Source organism: Centrocercus urophasianus, unplaced genomic scaffold (assembly GCF_019232065.1).
Source record: "Centrocercus urophasianus isolate 14NV4802_14NV808 unplaced genomic scaffold, USGS_Curo_1.0 seq_1447, whole genome shotgun sequence".
NCBI classification, from domain to species: Eukaryota; Metazoa; Chordata; class Aves; order Galliformes; family Phasianidae; genus Centrocercus; species Centrocercus urophasianus.
In genome coordinates this window covers 1-10,201 of record NW_024884639.1, presented here as the reverse complement: position 1 = coordinate 10,201, position 10,201 = coordinate 1, and the positions used below count along the sequence as shown (strand labels likewise).

The window sequence follows — 10,201 nt, the reverse complement described above, 5'->3', positions numbered from 1 at the left end:
TTTTTTTTTTTTTTTTTTTTTTTTTTGTTGTTGTTGTTGTTTTAATATGATTATTGGCCTATGTGTGAGTACTTTGCCTGGTATTGCTGTGAGAATCCTTCTCTGTTTTTTTGGCTCAAAGCTTGCTTCCTGAGGTATTTCTTGTGATAAGACTCTGAGTGATTTGTTGAGGAGGCAAGTGATGGGTGCTAACCTTGTGACAATGGATATCGCTTTGGGAACATTTGAAAGCCCCTTCCCCCAGAGCTGCTTGCTCTGTAGAAGAGCGGATGAGAATGCTCAGCAGTGTTCACTGGCGGAAGATCTGGCCTGTGACAAAACAGCTCCAGCTAGGTGTGGGAAAATTGGGGAACGATACCATCGTGTTCTGTGAGAAACAGGATGCAGATGGGCACCCTTGCTCCCTCTTATCTGCTGGCAAGGCCCGGAAGATGGGAACAAAGGAGTTTCTGCTGAGATCCCAGAGCCAGAAGCTGCCACCGCAAGGAGAACTGACTCAACCACTTTGGATTTGAGCTGTCACTCTAAAGACAGCTGACTCGACCACTCTGAAACTATTGAAAAGGGGCCATCATCACCATGGTCGTCCTCGTTCGTCGTCGTCGTTGTCAACAGAACAACTCTGCCTGACGACCCACCACTACTGAAGATCAAAGACTGAACTATGAACCACGCTGGATCCATGGTGGTGACTATGTCCCTCTTGCTGCCTATAAAGACTCCTTGCCTCTTCTTTCCTATCTTTTCTATCGCCCTCCTTCCCTTCCCCATTACCCTAATTCATAATAGTGTCCGTCCTCCCCTTCCCCATTTCCCTGATTAAGATTTGTAATAAACTGTTCGGACCAACATTTGAACCATTGTTTCTTAATCTCACGCTGGGTATATAAATAATAAACCTCCTCTCCCTCCTATAAATTGGAGCGAGACAATTGCCAAGAACTTCATGAAGAAGCAATTTTGCTTCTTCATGAGCAGAACAGATACAAAACAATCTCAGGCCAAGAGGTTTAAAAGAACATAACAAAACAGTCAAAAATAGTAGTAAAGTCACAGGAAAGTAATTTAGTCTCTAGACAGCACATATTACCATAGTGATAGAAATGAACTTTAGTCGTGTGAGACCTAAAGCAGGATTAACTTCCCCCCTCCCAGTGGTAACTGAGTTAACTACAGGAATCTTTACATCCAAGGATTTTGCATTCTATCCTAGCTCAGGTATCAAAACAGTACTTCTCCATGGATATACAGAGGTTGAACAGATGCTAGGCAGGCTTAGGCTGTTTCCTGTAAGACAGCTGTTTGAAATATCAAGTGAAAAAGCAGGAGATGCTCTCCAAAGGTTTCACTGAAAATCCCTTTCAGTATGCCAGAGGAAGAATACTTTGGCAGCATGAGAAAGCCATATAGCCACATACTCCTCAATATATGTGGTGACTAATGCCTACCATTTATAAAAACTAACAAGTCTGTAAAACCTACTCTTTCAGCAACAGCATCCTGACAAGATAGCTTCGTAAGAGTACTATAGCAGTATTCCCCACAGCTGATATTACCCAGCAAAGCTGACTTCAGGCTCATGGAGTCTGAGGAGTGCCTTTGTGTAGGCTAGGGTGAAGGTGCAGATAGGCCCAGGGCAAGATAACAGATAGTGCTTCCCCAGGCCCTGATGGTTTACTGCCTCTTGCAGCTAGCTAGGGAATTACTTACAAGTTCCCAGAGGCATCCTACACCTTTAGGTGGCACAGCCCCAACTGATAGGCAGCACTCATGCTGTCTGTTGTCACTGACCTAAGGTACAGGTTGATCATCTGAACAAGAGAATCAGCTTTGTTCAAGAGTGCAAACTGGGAGTTCCCTAAGTGCTAGGTCTCAGCTGCATCCTAAGGACCCTCCCAACACTGCTCTACTCATGTGAGTCAAACTACAAAGCAGCGCTGCTCACAGCAATAGCACCTGTGCTTTTGAGCCCTAGCCAGTGATCGCAGCTACAGATAGCAACAGTTCACCTGAAGTCTCCCCAAATATTTCAGCTCACCATGATTAACAATGACATTTCACTTACAGTCAAATGAGATTCTAATTCAACATTGGAGGCTTGTGATCCATATCCAGAATTCACTCACTGAACCTGCCAAGTATGCCATTTTAACAAGCCAGCATCATTTTGAAGCAGTTTTTTAATGAAGAACATAACTACAAAAAGCAAAGTAGCATTGGAGTTGCTGAGTACCCAAGCATACGCTTATGTTTGTGGAACAGTTTGCTCACAGAATCACCAAGGTTGGAAAAGACCTTCAAGATCATCCAGTCCAACCATCTACCTATCACCAATAGTACTGACTGAACCATATACCTCAACACAAAATCCAAACGTTCCTTGAACACCTCCAGGGTCGGTGACTCCAGCACCTCCCTGGGCAGCCCATTCCACTGCCGGACCACTCTTTCAGAGAAGCAGTATTTCCTAACGTCTGGCCTGAATCTCCCCTGGCACAGCTTGAAACCATTCCCTCTGGTCCTATCGCTAGTTACACGAGAGAAGAGGCCGACCCCCAGCTCACTACAGCCTCCCTTCAGGTAGTTATAGAGAGCAATAAGGTCTCCCCTGAGCCTCTTTTTCTCCAGGCTGAACATTCCCAGCTCCTTCAGTAGCTCCTCATCAGCCCTGTGCTCCAGACCCCTCACCAGCTTTGTTGCCCTTCTTTGAACCCGCTCCAGGGCCTCAATGTCTTTCTTGCAGTGAGGGGCCCAAAACTGGATGAGGTGCAGCCTCACCAGAGCTGAGTACAGGGGACAATCACTGCCCTGTTCCTGCTGGCAACACCGTTCCTGATGCAAGCCAAGATGCCATTGGCCTTCTTGGCCACCCGGGCACACTGCTGGTCCATGTTCAGCCGAGCATCAATCAATATTCCCAGGTCCATTTCCTCTTCCAGCCACTCCGCCCCAAGCCTGTAGTGTTGCCTGGGGTTGTTGCGGCCAAAGTGCAGGACCCAGCATTTGTTATAAGGTGGTTTCTTTTTTTAAGGACTCCAAAAAACTTGTGAAATCCATAAATATTTTTATTATCATTTTAAGATGAAAATTAATCTTACTCAAGTGTCCTGGTTTCAGCTGGGACAGAGTTGATTTTCCCTTCATAGTGCCTGGTATGATGCTATGTTTTGGATTTAGGAAAAAAACAATGTTGATAACATGCCCAAGTTTTAGATGTTGCTGAGCAATGCTGCACAGAGCCAAGGACGTTTCAGTTTTTCAGCTTCTTATACTGTTCCCCCCAGTGAGGGGGTGGGGGGGGGCCAAGGAGCTGGGAGGGGACAGAACCAGGACAGCTGACATAAACTGGCCAAAGGGATATTCCATACCATATGGCCTTGTGAAAAACTATAAAACTGGGGAGTTGGCTGGGGGGGCAACCACTTGGAGACTAGCTGAGCATCAGTCAGTAGGAGGTGAACACTGCATTGCACGTCACTTGTTTCGTGTATTATTATAATTACTTTTACCTTTATTTTCCTCCTCCTTTTCTGTCTTAGTAAATAGTTTTTATCTCACACAAGTTCTACTTTTTTTTTTTTCCGATATTCTCTCCCATCACTGGGGTATATGTATGCACAAACAACTGCATGACATTTAGCTACCTGCTGGGTTAAACCACAGCATAAAGTGAAGCTATGATTACAGCCTATTCTGGCTTAATTCATCATTTCCTCTAGTTTACACAGTTTCTCCTTTAAATATCTCCCAGGAAAATGTAGTGCTGCTGATCAGAAGAAAGCACTGCAGCACTTGGGGGAAGTTCCTCACATCATCAGGTAAGCAGCATGTAGGCCAACAAATATTTTACAATATAAAAATAAAGAGGGAAGCAAGGATTTTAGATTTCTTTTTTGCAATGATCAATGTTATGTGTTTGAGAATTTGTTGATTAATGGTTCTATGTCCAAGTGGAGGCTGGTTAGGAGCAGCATCCCCCAGGGCTCTGTCTTGGGACCAGTGCTCTTTGACATCTTTAGCAGTGACAGCAACAACAGAATCAAGTGCACCCTCAGCAAGTTTGCTGATGGCACCAAGCTGAGTGGTGCGGTTGACATGGTGGAAGGAAGGGATGCCATTCAAGGGACCTCAACAGGCTGGAAAGGTGGGCCCACGTGAACCTGATGAGGTTCAACACAGCACAGTGCAAGGTTTTGCACTTGGGCCGGAGGAATCCCAGGCATCCATGCAGACTGGAAGGAGCGGTCCTTGAGAGCAGCCCTGCAGAGAAGGACCTGGGGGTCCTGATAGATGAAAAGCTGAACATGAGCCAGCAGTGTGCATTGCAGCTCAGAAAGCAAATGGCATCCTGGGCTCCATCAGCAGAGGGGTGGCCAGCAGGGACAGGGAGGTGATTGTCCCCCTCTGCTCTGCTCCTGTGAGGCCCCATCTGCAGCGCTGTGTCCAGGTCTGGAGCCCCCAGTACAAGAAAGACAGGGAGCTGATGGAGAGGGTGCAGAGGAGCCACAGAGATGATCAGGGCACTGGAGCACCTCCCCTACGAGGACAGCTGGGCTTGTTCAGCCTGGAGAAGAAAAGCTGCGGGGTGACCTCATGGCAGCTTTCAGTACCTAAAGGGAACCTACAAACAGGAGGGGAATCAACTCTTGGAAAGGGGAGATAACAGCAGAACAAGGGGAGATCAGCACAAGATTTTAGGGATCATTGTAGTCAAAGGGAGGGTTCACCCTATATATGTTTTTGAAAGATAAATACATCATCCACCATTGTTCGTATTTGCCAGAGTGGTGTGGTTTAACCTGGCAAGCAGCTAAAGAATAACAAGGTTGGAAATGACCTGCAAGATCACCTAGTCCGACTCCCATCACCATTGCCACCACAAGCACAAACCAGATCTCACAGCTCCTCATCCAGACTTCTCTTGAACACTGCCAGGGACGGCGACTCCACCACCTCCCTGGGCATTCCAGTGCCTGACCACTCTCTGAGAGAAAAAGTTTTGCCTTATGTCCAACCTAAACCTCCTCTAGAACAACTTGCAGCAATTTCCTTGGGCAGCTGAGGCTGCCTGCTGAACTTGCCAGTGAGAGAAAGGTTCCATCCCTGCCTACAAGACCAGCATTTCCTACAGGTCTTAGGAATTAACTGCTCAACCATGAAGCTAACATTTAACACAAACAGCTAACCGCTTCAGTTATGGCTTAGAGTTATTTAGTATCATCAATATTTCTTTAAGTTAAGGAACTAGAAAGCCTTCCCTCATGCCTGAGAAAAACTCTTTTTCTATCTCATTTTTTCTCAATATAAGAAACCTTACCTCATAAATGTTGGGGTGCCACATTTTGGTTAGAAATCTGAAGGTAGGTGGTGAATATGGGTAGTCAATAGGAAATTTAATGTGAGCCTGGAAAAAGCAAAATATTATAGTCAGAAAACAGAACAAAAGAAGATCAACAAGCCATTGTTACAGGGAAAAAGCAGAAAATTATTTCAATTAAGGCCATTAAACAATTCATTTTATGTATCAGTGTCCATGCAGAACCACAATACAACCTTGTACAATTCCTTATAAGCAAAACAGTAACAAGACAAAAAAAAAAAAAAAAAACCGAAAAAAAACCCTAAACATTTGAGCCACACCAGCCCAGGTCAGTCTTAAAAACAAGCCAAATGGTATCCACTTATGTCCCAATTCAAGCATTCAAGCAGCACTCTCCAACAACTGCTGTTCAACAGGGCAAAATAGATGTCAAAAGACAGAACTCAAGATATCATTATTTTTTTTCCTGAATTCAAAAGTAGGTTAAAAACATTGGCTATGGTAAGAAGACCTGTTTTACATCAGTGCTCTGGTTCAACCTGGCAGTTGGATAATCACTACATAGTTGTTTGCTCACTCACTCCCTTTTCCAGAGGGGTGGGAGAGAGAATCAGGGGGAAAAAAAGTAGAACCCGTGGGTTGAGATAAAACTATTTCCTAAGATAGAGAAAAAGGATAATAGTTAGGACTATATATATATATAAACATATATAACAAGTGATGTTCAAGCAATTGCTCACCACCCACCGACTGATGCCCAGCTAGCCCCTGAGCAGTAGAAGAGAAACGGATGAACTCCCACTCACTTCAAACCTCCTTCCACTTGATGGTATGGAATATCCCTTTCGCCAGTTCAAGTCAGCTGTCCTAACCCTGTTCCTTCCCAGTTCGTTGAGCCCTTTGCTGAGAATGGCCTTGGCTCTGTACAACTGTCACGGAGTTGATCAGATCAATCTATGTCCGTGACAGGGGCAACAGGCCTCTGCCCTCCCCCCCCACCACAGTCCCACAAAAATGGGAAGGAAGGAAGGGAGGAAAAGAGCAGCGGCAACAATCTATGGAGGAAAACTTATTTTACTATGATATTGGAATACAAAATAACACAATATATACAATTTAATTGAAATTGAGATTAATAAATCAGACAAGATGAGAGAGAGAGTTCTTGGGACCGATTCAAACCTGAAAAGTTTGGAACGGCCAGGAAAGCACCTCCAGCACCCACTGCAAGGCAGCAAGAGAGCGCCCCCCCCCACCTGGAAGGGCCAGATCCCGTGACTGCTGTAATGTACAGGGATAGGTACCTGGGATTGGGGCAGTGACACTTCAATGCCCTGTACACTACATGATGTTTTGATGTGGAATACTGAAACCCAAAAACAAAAAACAAAAACAAAAAAAACATAGAACCATGACATTAACACTGCTTAACAGAAACTGTAAGCATCGGTGTTATCAACAGTTTTTCTCCTAGAACCAAAACACTGCATCATAGCAGACACTCTGAAGAAAACAATTCTGTCCCAGCTCAAACTAAGACAATATCTACCCCTTATGACATACCATTTACATCATGTTCAGGTCCCACAATTTCTATGCATCCTAATTACCATCACCTACCTTGCTTTTCTTAAAAATATATATACACATATTATTTCCACAGTCTACGGGCTATTCATGTAAATTATCCATGGTATTCATTTAGTTCATAACTTCAAGCTCCATCTGTCATAACAGTCCTTCAGTGCAGGAGGGATGATTCACAGTGTTGGATTAATGTATGCAGAAGCCAGTACTGGTTCCATTGGAGTATGCAGGAAGTTTGATTGGGCAGGACTAACTTGATTGGAAGATCCCCAAGTGTTGACCAACCAGGTGGCCTCTGCCAGATTCTTCTCCCAATGCTTGAATGTTCCACCACCCATTGCTTTCAACATAGTTTTTAACAGTCCATTATATTGTTCAATTTTACTGGAAGCTGGTGCATGATAGGGAATGTAATATACCTACTCAATGCCATGCTCTTTAGCCCAGGTGGTTACGAGATTGTTTTGGAAATGAGTCCTGTTGTCCAACTCAATTCTTTCCGGGGTGCCATGTCACCACAAGACTTGCTTTTCAAGGGACAGAACAATGTTTTGGGCAGTAGCATAGGGCATGGGATACGTTTCCAGCCATTCAGTGGTTTCTTCCACCATTATAAGCACATGGCATTTGCCACGGCAAGTTTGTGCGAGTGTAATATAATCCAGCTGCCAAGCCTCCTCGTATTTATATTTCAGCCATTGTCCTCCATACCAAACATGTTATATTCACTTGGCTTTCTTAATTACAGCACATTTCACATTCACGGATAACCCGTGCAATAGGTTTGCCTTTGTGCTACCAGTTGCTCTGAAGTCAAGTTCCAAACCACTGGGGGTGCCCACCAACCTAGGCACCTCCCCATACCATTCCACACTCCCTGCCACTGTCCTGGTTTTATCAGTATTCCATATCATGGCATCATGAAACAGGCTGTTGGGTGCAGAGAGTGCACTGTGAAGCTGTGTTTCCTGGTTTCTTTAGCAGTGTCACATGAGCTCTGACTCTCCCAGAGAAAGATACACTGACATCTACTACATTTCCCAAGGGCCTCCACAGGATTTCCGATTCCAGATGACAGAGAAGAGCTTTCTTGTTATTTTTTTTCTGAGAGGCCAGCCAATAAAGACTTAGACTGACTCTCTCTCCTCCCATTTACTTTTGGTTTGTTTGATTTATTCTTAATTATTTAATTCTTAATTACTTAATTATCTTAATTCTTAAACATAATCTGAAGCACATTCATGACACGTAGCATTTGACAGTGTCCTGCATAACATCCTGGTCAATAAATAGGAGAAAAATGAATTTGATGGATAGACCACTTGCTGGATAGGGAATTGTCTGGATGGCCAAACTCAGAGAGTTGCAGTCAAAAGCTCAGTGTCCAAATGAAGACTGGTGACAAATGGCGTTTCTCAGGGATCAGTGTTGGGACCAGTGCTATTTAACATCTATGTAGGCAACATGAATATAAACCATGTCCCTCAATACAACATCTAAATATTCCTTGAACACCTCCAGGGTTGATGACTCCACCACCTCCCTGTGCAGCCCATTCCAGTGCCTGATCACACAAGGCCTCCTCACTCTTTTCTTTCTAACAGGCAGAACCAAGCTCCTCACTGCACACCATCACTTTCTGTAACAGCCAGTTGTATGAGGTTCAACACGATTAAGTGTGGGGTCCTGCACTTCAGTTACAACACCATGCAAAGCTATAGGTTTGGGGCAGAGTAGCTGTGGTGGAAAGGGATTTGGGGTGTTAGTTGACAGCCAGCTGAACATGAATCTGGTGCCATGAGGCCAAGAAGGCCAATGCCATCCTGGCTTGTATTAAAAATAGCACTGCTATTAAGACCTCCAAGATGATCAAATTCAACTGTCACCCCATCATCACCATGCCCACTAAGCCATATCCCTAAGAGGCACATCTATATATTCTTGAACACCTCCAGGGATGGTGACTCCAAGACTTCCCTGGGCAGCCTGTTCCAATGCTTGACCTCTCTTTCAGAGAAGAAATTTTTCCTAATATCCAACCTGAACCTCCCCGACACAACTTGAAGCCATTAGCCTCATCCCATTGTTTAGTCACCTGGGAAAAGAGGCTGACACTCACCTCGCTACAACCTTCCTTCAGGAAATTGTAGGTGAGTTATAAGATCTCCTCTGAAACTCCTCTTCTCCAGACTGAACAATCCCAGCTCCCTCAGCCGCTCCTCATAAGGTTTGTGCTCCAGACCCTCACCAGCTTTGTTGCCCTCCTTTGAACACGTTCCAGGGCCTCAATGTCTTTCTTGCAGTGAGGGGCCCAAAACTGGACACAGTACTCGAGGTGCGGCCTCACCAGTGCTGAGTACAGGGGGACGATTACCTCTCTGCTCCTGCTGGCCACACCATTTCTAATGCAGGCCAGGATGACATTGGCCCTCTTGGCCACCTGGGCACACTGTCGGCTCATATCAGGTCCCTTTACTCTTCACACTCATCCAGCCACTCTGCTCTAAGCCTGTAGCATTGCATGGAGTTATTGTGGCCAAAGTGCAGGACCCAGGAGACAGTATGATGCACTTGTTACTTATCCTGGTCATTTCTATAATTTGCTCAAATGCAAGTGATCAGGAACAAAACAGACTAGTTTCACAGCCTTTTGCATCAAGCTAGACAGATTTGCTATGAATTCAACTATTTCACTTCAACAGTTTGCACATTCATTAAAACACAACAGATTGCTTTATTCTTTAGTGAGGCAGACCATACCATTTGCACCTGCTGAGCAAAAAGATAATGTTCAAATTAGCTTGATAAATAAGCATTATTTACTTCAGCCTGTTTAACTATTTTCAGAGAGTTCTTTAACAAATACTAGCCTAATCATTCATGAGTCAGTCAATGACTAATTGCCTTGACTCTCCTCATATACAAACCAGGCTGCATGAAAGAAGGAAGCATTTCTCAAGGGAAACCAATCACATGCTCTACTAAAAACTCAGAGCAGGCCTTGATGCAGAGACCTCTTTCATAAGCAGCAAGAGGAAAGGAATATTCATAGCATTACAGGTGTAAACCAAAGAACTGTGCTGCAGTATAACAAAACGTCAAGTTCCTCATCACATCTAGCAGCAGTTCTTCTCAAGAGACTTCTCAAGTTGGCATACAAACTTTTATTTAAAATACTGTCATGGTTTTGTAATTTTTGGCTTTCAGTATTCCACATCATAACATCATGTGAGGCACTGGGACTTTAACTGTTAATGCTCAAGTCCTGGGTACCTGCCCAGAAGAGAAGAAGAA

At 44.4% G+C, this 10,201-nt stretch overlaps 1 long non-coding RNA gene across 1 annotated transcript in view; it reads right to left on the bottom strand.

Annotated features, from left to right (window-relative positions):
• Nucleotides 1-5,450, bottom strand: part of LOC122158512 — a 7,851-nt gene extending 2,401 nt beyond the window's left edge. The window contains exon 1 of the long non-coding RNA XR_006168249.1: nt 5,318-5,450. This is a non-coding gene — a long non-coding RNA (uncharacterized LOC122158512). The remainder of the gene's footprint in view (nt 1-5,317) is intronic.
• Nucleotides 5,451-10,201: the final 4,751 nt, after the last annotated feature.